Source organism: Carcharodon carcharias, chromosome 11 (assembly GCF_017639515.1).
Source record: "Carcharodon carcharias isolate sCarCar2 chromosome 11, sCarCar2.pri, whole genome shotgun sequence".
In the NCBI taxonomy this organism is placed as follows: Eukaryota; Metazoa; Chordata; class Chondrichthyes; order Lamniformes; family Lamnidae; genus Carcharodon; species Carcharodon carcharias.
This window is the reverse complement of record NC_054477.1, coordinates 41,852,762-41,873,033: the sequence shown is the minus strand read 5'-3', so window position 1 is coordinate 41,873,033 and position 20,272 is coordinate 41,852,762. Positions and strand designations below refer to the sequence as shown.

General features: G+C 42.4%; 1 protein-coding gene across 3 annotated transcripts in view; it reads right to left on the bottom strand.

The window, feature by feature from the left end:
• Positions 1–7,006, bottom strand: part of stard13b (StAR-related lipid transfer (START) domain containing 13b) — a 581,811-nt gene extending 574,805 nt beyond the window's left edge. Inside the window, exon 1 of one of the 3 annotated variants that reach the window (XR_005944412.1) lies at positions 6,886–7,006. The gene's annotated coding sequence lies outside the window, so the exon portion shown is untranslated. The remainder of the gene's footprint in view (positions 1–6,885) is intronic. The other 2 variants (XM_041198861.1, XM_041198862.1) reach the window with 2 other exon arrangements.
• Positions 7,007–20,272: the final 13,266 nt, after the last annotated feature.

Here is a 20,272-nt window from a genome sequence, read left to right as displayed (position 1 = left end):
TGACTTGGGAATATATTGCCATTCCTTCACTGTCACTGGGTCAAAATCCTGGAATTCCCTCCCTAACAATAGTGGGGGTGTACCTATACCACATGGATTGCAGCAGTTCAAGAAGATAACTCACCACTACCTTCTCAAGAGCAATTAGGCATGGACAATAAATACTGGCCTAGTCAGTGTTGCCCACTGAATAAAAAACAATTATAACCCTGATCCTGCAAAGTGTAGTTGACATTTCCAAAGGTGTTTAAAATAACTACTGAAGTGTGTAAAGTACCTCTCGCACAAATACTGGGAACAAGCCCTTTCACATAAGCAGGTTAGAAGGCAACTGTGAGTACTGAGTAGTTATTGGACTATTTCCCTGTCATGGTTTCAGTACCCTCGATTGTTGTTGTCTTCTCACCTTGCTTTCATTGGTAAGTTCCAGGAAACCTGGGAAATTCATGGGATCCAAAATAAATTTGAAAACTCATGTTAATTTCACTATAATTGAGTGCTTAACGTATTGTAATTGACAATCTGCTTCACCTGAGGTGATTGCACGCAGGCAGCTTAACGCACTGGAGTGAAATGCAGAAGTCAGCAGGTTGGAGTTGGTTTCCTATATTTCACCCCTGACCCGCACCTAAACCCAAGTGCTCACTCATGGTAAAACCTCACCTGTTGAGGACCAAATATAACTTAGATGGTTTATTTTGAACACTTAGCAGAACAATTTCAAAAGGACATGATTGATAGAAAATGAATAAGGAAGTGGGAACATAGAACTGCACTCATACGTAACCACAGTTAGTTGAACATATACGAAGGAAAGACAGAAGTATGACTGGAAGAGGCAGACATAATCACAGAGGCATGCTAATTCAATGAGCACACAAAACAGAGCAAAAACTAACATAAGAAATCAGTACTCAATTCACTCCATTACCTTGCAGCCATAATACAGTTTTTCCATCTCTTTCCTTCCCACAAGCTCACATCACTCAACTTTGTTGAATCAAGAAACACTATCCCTTCCAAATGCCTTCTCTGAATCAGACATTTACTCTGTCTCACTGCATCACTCCTAAGGATTTTGTTCATTCTTTAAAAATGTTGTAGTTATTCTCTAAATCATATCTATAATTTTCTTTATCTTTTTTGCTGTTTCCTCAGACTGTCAGTGTTGCTAGGCAATTTGCATTTTATGTATTTATACATTCCACATTTTATGGCAATCACTGCCATACAGCATGGCATAGCTTTTGATGACCGATTAGCTAGCTGAAATGGTCTATTTTGTTAAATCTTTTTCAATATACCATCACAGCAATTGCATTAATTACCATCATTAGATGTAAAACATTGACTGAAGCAACTGACAAATAGAATTATAGGGCAGATAACTTTATTAAAATTGATTTCAACCCAGTGTGAATAAGCAGATACTTTTCATGGTTTGTAAATATTATTTTCCATAACATATTAATGTAGTTCACTTCCTTTAATAGTGTTTTTATTTAGAAAATAATATGTTCCAGCAAAGAAACATGAGCATCCATATTAAGAGCAACTACATTGAATGGTTGCATTCTAGTGCAACATACTATGCTAATTACTTTACCGATATTGGATTTTAGATTTTGTTGCTGCTAGTTCCTGTAAGAGAAGTATTGTTAGAGTATCCATATAGTTGTGGTTAAAGTGCCCAAGTTTCAATTCCTGGGAAGCAAGGAAGTCCTGTCATACTCAGGAAGAGAATGACCAGTCTCCAAATTAGTTCAGGTCATAGAACTACCTTCCCATCATCTGGGGCCCTGGGGCTTAAATTTGGCAACCCCAAACAAGGGGCAGAATTTTATGCCAGTGGGGTTTTACAGTCCTGCTGAAGTCAATGGAGTTTAGAATGGCTTGCCGCATTTTACAGTGCCGACCCCGCCGTGATGGGGCTGTAAAATTCCAGCCCAGGTGTAATTCCAGTGGCACTCAATGATGTCACATCGCAGAGGCACAAGGCAGAACAAAACCCATCCTTAGGCCTTATCATAATAATTTAGTTGAGTTACAGGCACACTGACTCAGTTCACCACCTGGGGATCTAATCAATCTGTGCTGGTCCCTCGGCCCAAAGGTAATGCTGAGAAGGGGAAGGACAATTGGGAGGGGGCCATGAGCAGGCTAGGCAGCCGTTAGTGGAGCCAGGAGTAGAACTGCATAAAAAACAAAGTCTTCAGGCCTTTTTTGTCTTTCTATTCGTTCCTCTAAGGTTAAGCCACTCAACACCTGGAATTATTTGTCAGAGCTTCTATATCGTACATTTCAAATGGTCTAAATGAATTTAGGGGTCTGGGTCTGAAATGGGCCTGTATTAACATCAAGCAGTCACCAGGGTCACCTATAAATAAGTCCGACCAATTTAGCAGTGGCCCAAATGACAATGCAACTTGGGTGCATACTGCTGTCTTGCTAAATTAGTTATTATTGTGCTCGTTTTATAACTGTAAAATAGGTACAACAATGTTTAAATTTAGGCCCTTTATTTAACAAAACGATCAACTGCATAGATAAAATCATCTAGACCCCACTCATCATATATTATTTTCAATGTATAGGGCACCTCATCATGAGTCACAACCAGAAGACTCTGGCCTTGGTGCTCTGGCATTCCAGTCATGTACTCCAATCACAGTTGATGAAACTAGGGAAATTTCTTTTCTCTCCCATGCCACCAGCAGTTCCTGTGTTGAAACGTACATGAAAAGCCTGAGCTGGGGGAATCATTTATTTAACTGCACATATGTACCATATAGAAAAAAAATTCAGAAAATGTTCAGCCACAGTGTTGTCTGCTGATACTGGTGATTGGAACTCAGTTCATTATTGAAAAATATAACCCTTTCACTTATACTGTGGGTTGGTTTATAGAATGGACTAAACATAATGGCAATCTATGATGAAATGGAATCAATATTACCTGGTTGAAAGAACAATATTACTTTTAAAAGTATTCTTTCAAGTCATCAGGATGTCCCAAAGTTAATGGATTAATTTTGAAATAACACTGTTGTTTTGTAGGCAAAGGCACCAGCATTTTTCACACTGTGAAATCCCAAAGTAAATGTATAATTAATTTGTTGGTTAAGTGATGAATGTTAGCAAGGGCAGCAAGAAAAAATGTATGGGCTCTTAAACATTTCCCTGAATAGGCATTTAGGGCCTTATTTAGCTAACAGATTAATTCTACATTTATTTTGGGATTTCACTGTGTGAAAAATGCTGGTGCCTTTGCCTACAAAACAAAGATGGTACAACAGATGGTACCTCCAACAATAAGCCCTGCCTCAGGACCGCCCTGCATGTCAGCCTGGGCTATGTACAAGCATTGTAATGGAGCTTGAGTTTGACTGAAAGGAATCCCCATAAGTGAGTAACAGCATTGCTCTTGGGATATTCAAGTCTTGCATAATACTTGTGGCATATAGATGTGAAAAATGACTATCCTGCCTACCACTACATCTCTTTGCTTATTGTAGAGGTTGCTGTACATGTGTAAGACATAAGCATTTTCAAGAGAAAAATGTTTTGATCTTTTCCCTCTACTCGGGTGCACATTCTCAGCAGCTTGCAGTGGTGAGGATGTGTGGAGTCCCATGTGATATTTTCAAAATTTGCACTGAAACTGATGATGATGGAAATACATCCCAATCACTGAGAACCATATAAATAAAATTTGCAAAAATTAATACATATCCTAACTGTGCAACTTGATAGGGCCTGTTATAGGAGGGCTTGTTTCCTCTCATCAGACTAAAATTCAGATTAAGTTAACAGCTAAGCTAAAAAGCTGGGAACTGAGCCAAACCAAATGAGACCCAGATGGCCTGACTGCCAGGAGTAAAGATAAATGAATTTTGGACATGGCAAAGGCAGGTTAAATGCTGTTAATGAAAACTTGAAGCATTTGTGTTTTCATGAATATCATACAAGCTTCCTTTTTCCTTCCTTTTCTGCATAATTGTTTACTGCAAAGAAAACAATCATGTTGTCGAAATTTTGTCTTAGGCTGTGCAACTTTTCTTAACCAGTGTAGACATCCAAAGTGTAACTTTGAGTCATTCAAAGGGATCTTGAGATGGTCAAGCACATGGCTGCACCTTCACTATAGCAATCTATTTATTTTGGCATCATGATAAAAGTCACCTTATACTCTTTGTTGTGGTAGTTATTGAAGTAATTCAGATACAGTATGTTTTACAACAACGATCTGACTCTTTGAGTGAAAACGACACACTTCGAAATACTAATTAATCACAAAAAGAGTTCCTGAGGAATCACAAAAGATCAATATGCAAGTGCGTGACTCATTTAAATAATAGAGGTAGCAAAGAATGTAATGTTTGAAGAACTTTTAAAAAAAAATTGTTAACTATAGCTCCAAGCTTTCCTAGCAGACCTTATTACGGTTTCAAGTAGAACACATGTAGGAGCTTCATCAGGATAGTTGATAGCTTTTGTACATTGATGAAAGAAAGCACATGGAGCGGAATGATGTGGAATTCACTGCTCATTTCATGATTGAGGAAGATCTTGCTCATCAGTTATGTCACTTCACAAGAGGAATAAACAAAGTGATCCACATCTTCTCACGGATATTTCTCTTCATAAAATAGTAGGTTGAAAATAAAAGTTTCAAAACAGAACTCTAGTTTTGCGCTTTTACTTCTACTCCCTCCCAGGGAACCAGTAAGCACAGAACATAATTTAATATTTTCTATCACCTCACATTAATTACAAGTCTGGTACATATCTCATCTTTTTAAAAATGCAGGTTGATAACTTTAATAATCAACAGGTGAAAGTGAGCTCATGCAATATTAACAGCACCGAAGACTAATTCAAACAAGAAATGGTAGGGCTTATTTGAAAAGAGTGCTGGGTGTGGGAGAGAAAGAGAAGGAGAGGGAGCGGAGAGAGAAAACATGTGAGAACATTAACAGGAAATAGGCATTGTCCGATTAAGTCCGTTAATTTCAATGCAATTTTTGCTGTCACTAACTTTACCTGATGCAGAGTAATTTTGCAAGGCTCTTCTAATAACATGGAGCCTCACTAACATCAAATATGGGTCAGAGGTTTGGGATGACATTTGTTTTCTAGCAAGGCTCCAACCAGCAGCAGAATCTCAGAAAAGTATTCCTTTAAATTTCTGATGGAAATGAAATTAAGGTGCAAAAGCAGACAACAGCCTTTCAAGTATCTCCCTTATTCACAAAGTTAATGAAATAAAGTCTCCAAAGTTTTAGTCCAACATTAGAAACAATATTATTTATTGCTGACCAGTTGCATTGCCCAGATGGCATTTTAATAATCTCAGCTAGGCTGAAATCCCAGTAATCCATAGATAGTTTGGTCACCTATCTATAGCTCTTTTAAAGATCCCATTATTCTTAACCTGAAATGCATCTTTTAAAAAGTCATTTATGTGAATAGTTTTGATAGGAATCTTTCCACATTTGGTTAGGTTTCAGGACAAGTAGCTGTTGCAATAATAATTAAATAGGAACCATTTATAATAATTTTATTTATTAAATAGCCTTCTTTCAAGTGGGTTTATGAATGGTTATATGTAAAGGCAGTTCTGAGCTTATATTTTTAGGAAATAACAGATATAAATGTACCTAGAGTCTGTTTTAACAAATTGTTAGTAACATTTTGATGTTTTAAAAAATAAATTGGTGATTGGTGGTGTTAGATTATATTTATTAACTCGTGTTCAACTTTCATTCTAAATGAAGTACCATGACATTCTAATTGTGCTTGTTAAAATAAAAAGCAATTTAAAACTGCAGACCAATTGCTGCATGTGGAGACGGGGCGGGGTATGCACATTGGTCTTTGGAAACTTTGCTGAACTGACTGGACATGGACTACAGGTCCATGCACACAGGAGAGTATACTTTAAAAAACTACAAGGCATGTTTCTGAATCAATGTGTGTGTGTGACAGAACGCTGTTTGGATCCACATTTGGAAAACATAATACCTTTAAAATCATTTACCAACTACTGCAGTTGAGGCAAATACCATGTCAACACTTAAGAGTAGGTAAGATGACTGATTGAAGGAAAGAGGGATAAAGGAATAAAAGTACTGGGCAGGCATATGAGATTAAAATTAGCTGCCATTTTGGGGGATAAACATCAGTACAAACTGCTTGGGCCAAATGGTCTGTTTTTATGTTAGTATTTCTATATAATTTTATGCAATTATGTGTCACTGAACAATATAAAATTAGTAGCCAATGCCAACTATTGTCCTTTACCCAATATATTTTATAAAACTAAACATTAAAATAATGATGATTTGTACAGTATTACAAAGGTACACATAATGCTGAGGTGATTTGTGGCCAATCTACGCACAAGAGGTTGAGCATGACATCAAATATTAAAAAAAGAAAAATACAGAATAAAATTCCAGGGCACATTCTGGCTCAGTACTTTTAAGATACTGGCCTTTTTTTATTCCAAAAGCTATAGCCACATTTTTCACCAAATCATGCTACATACAACACATTGAAAACAACAACACTGATCAAATTTAAGTATCAGTCACTCGATATCTGTTTCGACACATGAGGCACTGTTGTATTCAATTAATTTTGCTGCTCTAGTCCTGTCGTTTTAGACCATAATCCTTCTTCTGTCTACTATATTTAGAGCTAAAAACCTAGGAAACATATGTTTTTGGAGCATTCCACGTTTAAATAATCAAAATGGTTTGACTATGCCTGCCAAAACGTCACATTCCAGCTGCATTTTGAATGACAGCAAAAAAAAAAGACTTTCAAATACATCAAATATTTAGAACAGAAACAAAAGGAAATATAATAGAAGCCACTCACGGTTAAAAGAGAACACTTCCCATCAGTCCATCAATTCAACCAGTGACTTTTATTTTATCCTATGCTTTTCTATGTGTGAACAATATCTTCTTGTGGGTCTGATGTGCAGCAAGAAGCATGCAGAACAAGTTAAAGCTACGAGTGTGAGTGAACAGGATATTTGTCTGTATTTGCATATTTGTGACTAATGTTCTCCCGCCCCCTTTTTCATTTCAGGAAAAAAATCCTCTGAACTTCTGAAGGGAGGCAATTAGTTTACACAAATGATTACCTTTGGGTAATAAACTTTGATCGTGTTAAGTGTCATACCCTAACTTATGATTGTGCTGCACATCCACTGTGCTATAGCACTTCGTGTGTGTTTTAAAAATATGTAATCAAATCTTTGCATAAAGTAAGACTTTTTTATTATAAACGCACTGTTCAGTCTGAACACTTATGTCTTGATAAAAATATTTAACTACTGGATATAAAATGTGTGCAAGGCATTAAATGTTTGTCAAGACTTCTTAATAGAGTGATATTACAGTAAGCTTGACACTTTTATTAAGATGACAATTCAATTACTATTATTTTCCATAAATGTTTGCAATCACATCAAATGTTAATTAGAAAGAAGGAAAATCTTATGTTACAATAATGAGGATTATAAGATTATTGTATTTTGGGACTTTAGCTTTAAATTTAGGGTAAATGAAGGAGGCCATGTGACCTGTTCTAAAGTCCGCCTGCCAGTAAGCCTGGGTAACAAAAACAGAATTACCTGGAAAAACTCAGCAGGTCTGGCAGAGAAGAACAAAGTTGACGTTTCTAGTCCTCATGACCCTTCAACAGAACTGAGTAAAAATAGGAAAGGGGTGAAATATAAGCTGATTTAAGATGGGGGTGGGGGGCGAGAGAGAAGTGGGGGAGGTGGTGGTTGTAGGGACAAGCAAGCAGTGATAGGAGCAGATAATCAAAAGATGTCACAGACAAAAGAACAAAGAGGTGTTGAAGGTGGTGATATTATCTGAAAGAATGCGCTAATTAAGAATGGATGACAGGACACATAAGGTACAGCTCTAATGTGGGTGGGGTGAAATAAGACTAACAGGGCATACAAGGTATAGATTTAAAAATAATGGCAATAGGTGGGAAAAGAAAAATCTATATATATTATTGGAAAAAACAAAAGAGAGGGGGAAGAAATGGAAAGGGAGTGGGGATGGAGGCGGGAGTTCAAGATCTAAAGTTGTTGAATTCAATATTCAGTCCAGAAGGCTGTAAAGTGCCTAGTCAGAAGATGAAGTGTTGTTCCTCCAGTTTGCGTTGAACTTCACTGGAACAATGCAGCAAGCCAAGGACAGACATGTGGGCAAGAGAGCAGGATGGAGTGTTAAAATGGCAAACGACAGGGAGGTTTGGGTCATCCTTGCGGACAGACCGCAGGTATTCTGCAAAGCGGTCGCCCTGATTGAGTTTGGTCTCTCCAATATAGAGGAGACGCATTGGGAGCAACGAATGCAGTAGACTAAGTTGGGGGAAATGCAAGTGAAATGCTGCTTCACTTGAAAGAAATGTTTGGGCCCTTGGACGGTGAGGAGAGAGGAAGTGAAGGGGCAGGTGTTGCATTTTTGCGTATGCATGGGGATGTGCCATAGGTGAGGGATGAGGAGTAGGGGGTGATGGAGGAGTGGACCAGGGTGTCCTGGAGGGAACGATCCCTACGGAATGCCGCCGGGGGGGGGAGGTGAAGGGAAGATGTGTTTGGTGGTGACATCATGCTGGAGTTGGTGGAAATGGCAGAGGATGATCTTTTGAATGTGGAGGCTGGTGGGGTGATAAGTGAGGACAAGGGGGACCCTATCATGTTTCTGGGAGGGAGGAGAAGGCGTGAGGACAGATGTTTGACTACCCAGGCTTATTGGCAAGCGGACTTCAGAACATATCAAAGGAAGGCTCAGATTGTTTTACTGAGAAGAAGGTGCAAGGTATTTAGACTTGGAGACAATGGCAGCAGTCTCTGAGTTTACAATGGGTATTGTAAATGGGCAAAATCGTCCCAGATTTACACTAAGTGCGGTAGTGAGTGGGAAAGAGGACATTTTACCTAGCAGCTACAATGGCAGGTTTTCATGTCGTATCGTCCCATTCCCACCTTATTCCTGGGAAACGTGCTGGGTCACTGGCAGGGCGTCCTTTAATTCACCCACCCCGCCATCACCTCAGGCCTTTAGGAAATCAGTTTTCATATTTAAAGGCCACCCCTGCAAAGAGCTAGCACTCTTCAAGGGATAGGATGCTGTTAGGAACTGATGGCTGCCAAAGGGAGGAAACATGCTGCCCCAAGAGTTAGTGAAGCCTCCCTTGAGCGCCTATGGATGCAGTGGAGGCCTGCCGTGATAACCTCTACTACCACTCTGGGCAAAAGCTAGCAAGCAAGGTCATCAATCCTGCATGGGAGGTGGTGGCACTGGTGGTCAGCACCAATGCCCTGCAAAAGAGGACAGCCATCCAGTGCCAAAAGAGGATGAATGATCTCCTCTGTTCCATCAAGGTTAGTCACTCTTCTCATCACTCTCAAGTCACATACTCAGAAACCCATCACACACCCACAGGGATCTCACTCACTGCCAGTTCAAGGGACACCACCATTCACTCTCAAACACACATTCATCTGCCCTGCAGATCGTATCTCATCCTGTCCATGGCACCACTCACCGCCCACACATGCCAGGCATCCTTCTCATCTGGCCTCATAGGCATCCTGCTTACACTCTTTCCATCTGTCTTCATGTAGGGCACACTGGCACACAATAAAGGGGAGAGGTCGCAGACTGGTGGACAAATGCCTGAAATCAAGGTCCTCATGGGTTTTGAAAATCAAGTCATCCAGCTGGCCAGCAATGATCTGGACCACTCCTGTGCAGACAGTGAGGTTGGCGCTGCTCAACCAAGTGAGGATCCAGCAGCGCAACATTCATCAGACAGCCATGCTGTGAGTTGACTTCCCCTGTTCCACAGTCCCCTGCCATGTACTAATTATCTTACCTTGCTTTCGCAGGCACATCAGGAAATAGCTGATGGGATCCATGACCCAGGTCCTCCACTCAAGCCCTGAAGAAACTTCAGATGAGTAATCTGATAATGCCCTTATTGAAGGCTTATCACAGCACTCACCCACACCCTTCACCAGCACAGAGATACACACCTTAGTGGGACCTAGCTTTAGAGTAGTCTCGGGGTCACAATCTGGTGAGCACATCACACTGTCTGATCCACAGCAGATGGTGGCAGGGACTTGTCATGTCACCAGCACTTGGAGGACTGTTGGAGGCCAGAATTCTGCTGAGTCTGAGTCAGATGAGGATCCTTTGGACTGGGTCATACCTCAGTTGCTGGAACTGCAAAGACAAGCTTGAGAACATCAGGAAGGGATATCTGCTGCTCCTCAGTTTGCAAGGATGATGGAGGAGTCCGTGCATCTTCAGGCTGAGGTCATAGTGCCAGTGCACTGAGGTCAACTTTGATAAGATGGTGGCCGCCAAGGAGATCTTGGTCCAGGACGTTGGTCCTGCACTGCAGCGTGGGCTGAACTCCATCGCTGACGCCAGAGTTGACCTCCAACAGTGTCAACACGAGAGGGGTGTGGGGCAGCTCGATCTCACTCCAGCTTCCCGTCATCCAGGGGCTCTCAGGCACCCATTGGGAGGAGGATCAGCAGGTGCACACCCCAGGACCACACACCCAGGTGACTCCGTGAGTGTCCAGTCCATCCAAATCCCTTCTTCCTGTGACACCAGCAGCTCCAGATCCACAGGCCAAGGAGGGTGCCACTGTCACAGGACAGGACATCGATAGCAGGCCAGGGCCTCCAGGTCTCAGCCCTGCAGAGGATGCCCATCAAGGTCATCACAGGCAGGGCATAGCAGGCTGCCTCCACTTCCACTGTGGATGTCAGGGCAGGGTTAGGAAGGGTAGGAAGATGTAACTCTTTCGAGTACAAACACGTTTCCATCTGTTCCTATTCAGATGAAGTTACATTGTTTCTTAGTTTACCATTGTGAGATTTGAACTCTTGATCTTGGGGTTACAAGCCCAGTACCATAACCACTTGGCTATTTAGGCCAAGCACAGCCTGGGAACAGGTGTTAATCAATTGTAGATAATGTTCACTATTGTAAATAAACTCCCAAGAATGTCTCCTTGCCAATGGCTCCTTGTTCTGATGAGCAGTATTCGTGTCACTCAGATGTGAAGCCTTGGTCCCTGCACAAAATAAAAGCAGACGTCTCAGTCCAGGGCCTTGTCCCTGTGCTTTGTGTAACTTTCCCAGCACACTGATGGTGCGACTTCAAAGTCACTGGACACATAAGTCATGCCTGCACCTCGATGGAGCTTATCATTGCTGCCAGAATATCCTGGGCCAGCAGTACAGAGTTCCGTCATTCTCTCTGTGCTCTCAGCACCTTTGAGGTGCAGCTGCCCCCCTCATCTCATCAGCATCTGTGTCTGCTGACAATGTGGTCCTGAAGGGTTCAGCCCATGGAACATGCCTTATGATCAGGAGAAGTTAAAGTTTCCCTGCTGCATCTCCATGATATGACCCTCCATTTCTTCCTCAGCCAGCTCCTCTCCCCGTTGCAGTGCCAGGTTGTGAAGGGTGCAGCGATGATGTGTGACCCCCCTCAGTGGACTGTATTGCAGGTCTCCACCAGACCAGTCCAGACACCAGAACCTCATTTTCAACATTTGCTTCACCAAAATGCAAGTTACAGCATGAGCCTTGTTGTATCTTCTCTCTCCTGCACTCTGAGGCCGCTGCATGGGCATCATCAGCTACATCCTTTGTCAGTAGCCCTTGACCCCGAGGAACCAATCCTGCAGCCCTTCTGGACTCTGGACCCTGAGAGCTACTGAGAATGTAGGAGTCGTGGACACTCCCTGGGAATCATGCGGAAACATGTAGGATGTGGTTGTGGTGGTCGCACACCAGCTGAACATTCAGCGAGTGGAAGTCCTCGGGGTTGATATAGTCAACCGCTTGTTGCCACCGAAATCTGAGTGCCGCATGAGTGCACCCAATGGTACCCTGCGCCTGTGGGAAACCTTAGATCTGGGCATATCCCAGCACTCTTGCTTCCTGGCTTTCCTGATCCTGGTTGAAATGCACAAAGTAATGTGCCTTCACAAATATGGTGTCCGTGACCTTCTGGATACATTTGTGTGTGGAGGCTTGCGTTATTCCACAGAGGTCACCTGTGGAGCCCTGAAAGGAGACACTGGAATAAAAATTGAGCGCCATGATCACTTTCACGGCCACTGGCAGCGGATATGACCGACCAGTTCCCTGGGCATGTGAGAACAGTGATTCTTGGACATCTGCAGGAATGACAATCGCTGTCTATCGACCCTGGGTCTAGCAAGGTGCCAGCCAGTGACAGCTCGCTGTGGCTCTTCAGCGGCATGAGCAGAAGCCCCAGCCGCCCCTTCTTCTTGAGGGTGTGGCTCCTTCCTCTGTCCAGCCAGACACCTTCGTCGTTCTCTTATCCTGCCACTACATTCCCTGAAAGCTATGAGACATACAGCTGGTCACCACTCTACATGCCTGAAGTACTCCTCCCGCAGAATGAAAGAGAGATGTGTGGGTTAGCATGGGTGTATGAAGAACCCCTCTTGGTTAAGTCAAAAGGCCCCTTAGTGCATCCCAGAGAGTGCTGGCCACCACTTGGATGGCCAGAATTCAGTCCGCTGCATGGCTGCCCAAAGCCCCACTCACTTCTGCCCCACTCCACTTGACCGATTTGTGGCAGCTTCTCCCACTAGCTTGCAAGCTGTGCTCTCAGCTCAGGTACAGGCATTTTCTTAACCTGCACTGCAAGGCTGTGCAGTTAGCTTGAAACTTGAGGGAAACTGGTCCAAACCTGAATGATGACATTGCAAGGGGATGTGAGTGCCTCCACCAGTGACTGCTCCATGTCCAGCTTTCGCTAGGAGATTGTACAACTTGCCCAGTCATCCAATAGTTCTGCAATCCACTAAAACATTCATTAGTTTGCAGTCTGTACCCGAAAGGTGAAAAGGTCTAGAGAATTTGGTGGCACTTTTGTGCCTCTGCATTACCTGAGTGGACAGTTAAGCTAGACATCCGAATCCAAGAATGTCAATGTGGCTGTGCCTGAACTGTCTCAGCTGCAGGGGAATGGTCACTTTATACAAGGTTTCCCTAATACGTGGCCACTTCCCTTGTTCCTCCCTACAAACCCCCCGCCCCCCTCCCCCAGACTGCATTGCCCCCCACCAACTCACCTCCGATGCAGTGCAGCCCTTGCACCTCCCAACCCACCTCACAGCGTGTTGCCTTGCCACACCCAACTCGTCTCAACTGCAGTGCAGCCATTCCCCCAGCACTGCACTGTCAGCCAGCTGGGAGAAAGTGACTTGACTGTGCCCACACCTGAATGAACGGCACTTCAACCTTGAAGTCCAACAGGTGACCCTTGTGAGCGCTGCCGAATGTTAGTGCACTCACCTCTGGGTTCCCCTCGAAGTTCAGCTCGTTCGGTGTGCACCTTTTAAATGCTGTTGTGAAACACGCCAATATGCCTGGATGATCCAGTGTGTGGGGATGATTCCAGCAAGCTGGGCCTATAATGATGTGCAGGAAATGAGGCCATTGATGGGCTGAGCAGATGGTCGCAAACTGGTTTCATAACAGCATGAAACCAATATATTTCACTCCTTTCCTAATTTTACGTAGTTCTGTTGAAAGGTCATGAGGACTTGAAATTTCAACTGTACTCTTCTCTGCCGATGCTGCCAGACCTGCTGAGTTTTTCCAGATATTTCTGTTTCTGTTTTTGTTTTGGATTTCCAGCATTCGCAGTTTTTTGTTTTTAGGCCATTATTCAGCTCAGGATGCAGGCTTCCCTACAAATCAATGAATATTACAGATGGGAATTCTGTCTCAACAAAGAGAAGAGGCTGCTTGGCTTTGTGAGCTACCACAGATGGATGTGGGAGGGAGATGGTCTCTAGCCAAAGAGACACATCCTGCAGGCATCTAAGGATTCCGGGAGATCGTCCTGGCATAGTTGTGGGAAGAAGAATCATTAGAACAGGCTTTACTGATGGTGTTGGATTTAAAAAAAACTCTCTGAAAACTGAGGAAAGCACTTGGAGATGGTCATTTGAAGTTACTACTTGGTGAAATGAGGATTCGATAACCATTTCAAAGCTAGAAGCAACTGTGGACTAATTGCTAAAAGGGCTGTAATTCTGCCGAGAGTGTGATGGGTGATAAATATAAAATGGGAATGTCACTTTCTGTAGTTTAAAGTATATGTTTCCTACAGTGTTTAGTCAATAGTTGTTACAGTAAAAATTTTAAAATGTGGAATTTTATCATTTTATCCTTTCAGCTAGCAACTGAAGCTAGTGAGTTATTGGTCTTTACAGAGATTGTGACACTTAGTTATGAAGAAATCGAGCTGCAAATGCATGGCTCCCTAGCATATTAATATGGAGACAGTGCACTGCAACACTAACTTGCATGCCACAGGTGGTAGAGTGCAGATATACCTTGTTACACAGCAAGTTCCAATCTCAGTTTTGCTGTCAGGGAAAGAACCATGAAGAGACTACAAATGACGGAAAGAAAAATCTGAACACAAATCATATTGACTCTCCATGGAGCTACTGTCCTCTCAGCAATGCTAACAACTGATGCCTGGGAGTAGGTGTTGTTGTGTAGCAATTGGACTCAGTTGCACGATATGTTGGGACCTCCGTGGTCCCAGACATTATGATTGGTTTGTCCATCCTCAGTAAAATGGATAGTGGAAAGCTACAGTATAAAACCGAATGTGGAGATTGATGACAGAAAAGCTGCTCACCTTCATAAAAAAATCTGCAGAAAAGATCTGTTGTATGTTTTATTTTGCAACTCTGAGGTCAATTTCAATGTTGACCTCTAAGTAGAAACTGTGCAGGTGAGCTATTAATAATTGAGCAGTTTACTTGTCCACTCTGATCTTGACCCTTTCATGTCATTTCCATTTCTCACCTGCACGGCTTTGAAGATGGATGAGATATTTACCTTGGGTTGCCAACTCTGTTGGGGCATATTGGTGACAGTTTAATCATATGATCTCCTGCCTCACTGCCCCACACTCCTACCACTGGTCCATCCTCCAAACACACTACCTACCCATGAACATAGTTTGAAACATTGACTGGACTAATCCTTACCATGAGTCAAACTGTCTTTTTTCCCTATCTGCAAAATTTCAAAACTAATAAATTGAAGTATTCAAAGAAAATGAAAAACATTTTTTTTTTAACTGCCCCTGTAATTTTTCTCTTAGGTTACTCACAGCAGTGTCTCGGGTATTATCTTCAATTCCTGGAGACTCCAGGGCAATACTGGAGGGGTGGCAACAAATGGGCAGAATCTTCTGTTCAGCGTGCGGGGGCGGGCCCGGCACATCGATGCGTAAAATGACGCACGGTGATGTCTGGCATGTGCCCCGACGTCACCGCGCGTCATTCTGATCTTTCGTTTGGCAGGTGCACAGCTGACTACAGTGCACACCTGCCAAACTGTCAAAGGCCTGTTAAGGCCATTAACAAAATAATTAACCAATTTGACAGGGCTGCCCGTCCAACCTTAAGGTTGGCGGGCAGGCAAAGTGCCCGGGTGGTCTTCGTATTTTTCATGAAGCCTCATCATCAGGCAGGATGAGGTTTCATGAAGGGTTTATTAAAGCAATAAATATTTTTTAAACATTTGAAAAACACGTTCCAGACATGTGTAAATGATTTTTACCTTTTTTTATTTTGAAGCTTGAAATTGAGCTTAATCTCTCTGAGGCAGCTCCATGCCTCAGGGAGATTTCTGTGCTCTTTCGAGCGCATGCACGAAAGGGCACAGGCCCTGCCTCTCCCTCATCCCCTTGCCTACACAGTTAGAGTGCTACCGGGTGTGCATCATGCTGGGCGGGCCTTAATTGGTCAGCCCACATAAAATGGTGGCACACAGCTGATCGTGGGCGGTGATTGGCTCTGCGTCTGCGCACATTCCCGACTGGTCGACCCAACAGGGAGAAAATTCTCCTCTATATCTATCTAAAGCATGAAATTATGCAAAATGGAATTCTGCTATGTCAGAAGTATCTCAGTTGCACTCTGACTGCAGCCTGAGCGAGTCAGTTGATGCAGCTTTACTGAAGCAGGTCAGTAGCTCATGCAAAGGATGAAAAGTCCCTCCAAGTAAATGCTCTTTCTGGAGCCAGGAGGCACAGGGGTGCTCCTCAAGGCCCCTTAGGAAAGTTGTTGCCTCCACTGCCTGAGTTTCCTTCCTTGCCTCCTATAAGACACTACTGAAACCATCTCTGCAGCACTTATCTGCAAGCTAGCTCTTTCCCTGTCAACACCCACTCTCTGTTTCAGACATGGAGTGGATCAGCAGCATTTAAATAAGGCTTACGTGCTAGAATTTCCTGCAACTGAAACATTGGACAGCCAGTGCATTTCTCATCTACCCACCTGAATATGATCACTTCTAGCTGAAAACATCTCCTGTGACTTAAATACTCTTTTTGAGGTATATCAACCAACGAATCACTTTGTTAAAACATTACAATTATTTAATTAAATGTAATAACTGATGTTTTTATTTAAAATAGCTTCTCAAATAAGCGATATCCTTTTTATATTATGACAGCCCATAGGAGGAGCACCCTGCACAGACAGCCCATAGGTTTTACACTCCCTCCCAGGGCAATGCCTCAATTCTACCAGGTTTCTTTCCACAAAGTAACAGGGATTGACAACTCAGCAAAGTGACAAGATTAGACTTGCACCCACCCATGCTTTACTGCTGCATATTGATATCCTGATACATTATATCATGATTCTAACTGTTTCTCATGCCTTCACCAAGCCAACTGCCAGATACACAGCAACAGCATCAATGTAAAGAAACAAATACGTCCTGAGCATGCACAGCATTGTGAAACAAACCATCACATTCACAGCACCCAGCTCTTTACAAAACAGACCTTCATATCTCTCCCCTATTATAGCATGTTACAACCAGGTGAGGACTGGTGCCAGGACTTGCCTTTTCTTTCTCAGTCCTTGATTGATTGTAACAGGATTTTTTGAAATTTATAAGGACGAAGGTGTCAATTCAGTGTATGTACTTAACCGTTTACGTGCTGATTGCAAAGAACTCAGTCCAGCAGGCTTTCTTGAGCTTGAACTCAAAAGCGGTTAATTTTTAATGTGCTAAAAACCCACCCAGATAAAAATGTAAAGATATTAAAAAAGATAAACACATTTCCCGACTTTCACAACACACTACGGTCACAAGCATGCAAAATTAAATGTTATATAGTAGAGGAGGTTAACTTCTGGCCAAATTAAGATTTAATCATAAAAGGTAAAAAATAGAGAGATCACTGTTTCTGGGTCCTTTGATGTTCATGGCTGAGGCAGTTTCTTAATCATTGGTCCTTGTTTTTATCCCCCTGAAAGCATTGCTTTGAAATTTTGATCTATCCTTCAGAACTTCTGTCTGTTGATCCCAGTCTAATATAAGGAGGCAAAGTTCTTTGTGCTTGAAATTCTCTACCTCCATGATGTATCCCAAAATGTAACAGAGATAGGGCTCTGAACTTGAGATCAGCAGGGAGAAGGATGGTGTCACTCATCCATTTGCAGACTTCTTCTCATGACTCTCTCATTTTAGCAGCTTGTGTGGCCTTTTTCTACTCTTGGCAGTAAATATGGCTGCTGTCATGTGACTGGTTTTCAAATAGCACACTTACTATCCCCTCTCACAGTGGGATTCTCTCTCACCTGTTAGAAGCTCTATAGATCAAAGGTGGTCTCCAACAGGTCAGACAATTAATTCCTTGTATCCTGTTAGCCATTGTGATAGCCAAAGGTGATTCAGTATGAATGTCTCAGCTATTAGCGCCTTGAATGGTCCATGTCCCCCTTGATAATGTAGCGCTGGGGCTTTTACATCTCTAAGGGTATGCCATTGTCTGCTTGAGGGTTTCACAGACTTGTTGACTCCATGACTGGGAATATGGTTTTAACAAATGCATATTAGCAGCCATTTCAAGTCAGTGTCTTTGGTTGCTTTAAAAATCCTTGAAAAGAGGTTCAATACTTATTTCACCAGCCAATGAAGTTAAAGATTAATATTCCATGTGCACGTCACATCATCATGACAAGCATTCCTAATATTTTAATCTTGATTAACTTTCCTGGCAGATTATTTTACTACTGATGCTCTTGAATAAATTTAGCCATGAAGTTTTTTCATTTTCAGGTGCTGGGCAGGTAGGCCAACATTTGGGGAGGATCCCAGTTACACCACTTATATTTCTGGCAGAGGTACAAGTGGGCATATTTTGCTTCCATTTCCACCCATGCAGGTATCACTGAAAGGGGTAGAACTGGTGGGATATCATCATCAGGCTGTTTGTAAGATAGGGTCCTGTGGGATTGGTGGTAAAATTTTGTGGTGGATTGGTAATTGGTTCTAATCTTGCAGGCAGAAAATGAAGATTAATCATAGCAATGTTCATGGTTGGGATATTCATTATTATCAATAGTTGGACGAAAGTATCTGAAAAATTCTTATGTTTCCGATGACACAAAAATGTGCATGGCAATTAGGTCTTTTACAAAATAAGTAGACTGCAGCTGATTTTGATACATTGGGGAATGTGTTAGGTATCCTTCAATATCAATAAATGTAGCATGATGCATTCTGGACGTGGAAATTCCAGGCATATACCATGTAGGGTTATCCTCTAAAGGTTGTGGAACAAAAGAGAAACATGGAGTTAATGGACATAAAATAATGAAGTTCCATGAACAGTGTTGTAAAACTGAAAAGAAGGTAAATAGGGGAGTTGATTTTAAACCTGAGCAGGCCTGGGTTGTGGAGGAGACAGGCTGACCTATTTTTGGGGGTTGGGATATTTTAAGTCTTGAGCTTCATCCACATTCTTCTGACTCATAATAGGCAGAAAGCTAGCTGGCAGAAGGCACAGCAGCAAACAAGTAAATTGGGAAAAAGTCTTGGGAGCATCTCGTGAGAGGGAATATGGGGGCCCAGTACAGGTCTATGGATGCCATAACTTTACTTGTGGGGCCCAGGGGAGATTTCCTGTTTTCAGGAAAGAATAAAGATTTAATTTCTCTTGAGAAGGTCCTATTGCCCCATTCTGTCTGCGGATCAACTGCAGACCTACCTCAGTTGGCAGAAAAGTCTCACTGACTTCCCTGCTCAGGCTCCAGATAAAATGTAATCAGGGCCCTTTCAACATGATAGGACCTCAATTCTTCTAAACTGGGTGAGTGCCTCATCCATTTTCGGCATAAGTCAGGAAAGTTGGGAAGGGTTGAATTACAGGTGGGTAGGTAGCCCTCTCAATTGTAACCACATGCCTGGTTTCAAACTGTGCGTCGGGTTAAAATTGACCTTCAGTGTATTAGGATCTGCAACCAATGCAGAGAAATACAAATCCAAAAATACTACTTGTCCTTTATAAAACACTGGTTAAGGCTTATCATGAGTTCTGTGTCCAATTTAGGTTCCTTCACAGTATCAGAAATAACGGCATTAGGAATGGTTCAAATGAGAAACAGCAAAATCTTAGGGCTCTTGGTTATCAGAGTAGGTACAAGGAACTGGGGCTTTTAATTACAGGTGTAATATATACACTTCAGGAGTACTTTAAAGTAATGAAGGGAAAAGATCTGATGAAAGATCAATGACCTGGGAAACATTGGGCCGGATTTTTATCTTTGAGGCCTCACGATCCTGCCTCCTGCCCACACTATTTTCATGGCAGCGAGTCGGGGATGAGGGCTTGCTGATGCTGAGATTGGCAGGTTAAATGGCTCACCTCTGTTCGCTTTGGCCCAGCTCTGGAGATGAATATGAGGCCCCCTAACCTTCAGCCCCTAACCCCCCTCAATGCTCCATAACCCTTCACACTCCCCACACCCCAACCCATTCACCCAGGATTTGCTATATATGGAACTCAAGAGCATTACAATAACATTGCAAAGTCTTTGAGATGCTCATAAAAATGTCAAAATAAACAAATAGTAATTCGAAATCCACTTAAAAATATAACCCTCTTATCAGCTCACAAATCTGTCAAATTAACTAAATTCACATTCACATTGACAGCTGTGTCAACAACACCTGCTGAGCTGAATACATTAAAGCCTTTGAAGACTTTGAAACCAGAAGCTCAGCCATCCACCAAAGTTTTGAAACAACCATACAGATGGCTGAGCTGAACTTCACAGAAAACATGAAAGCAAAGAGGACATTTCACACAATCAAATTTGAATTACACTACTGTGCAATGCA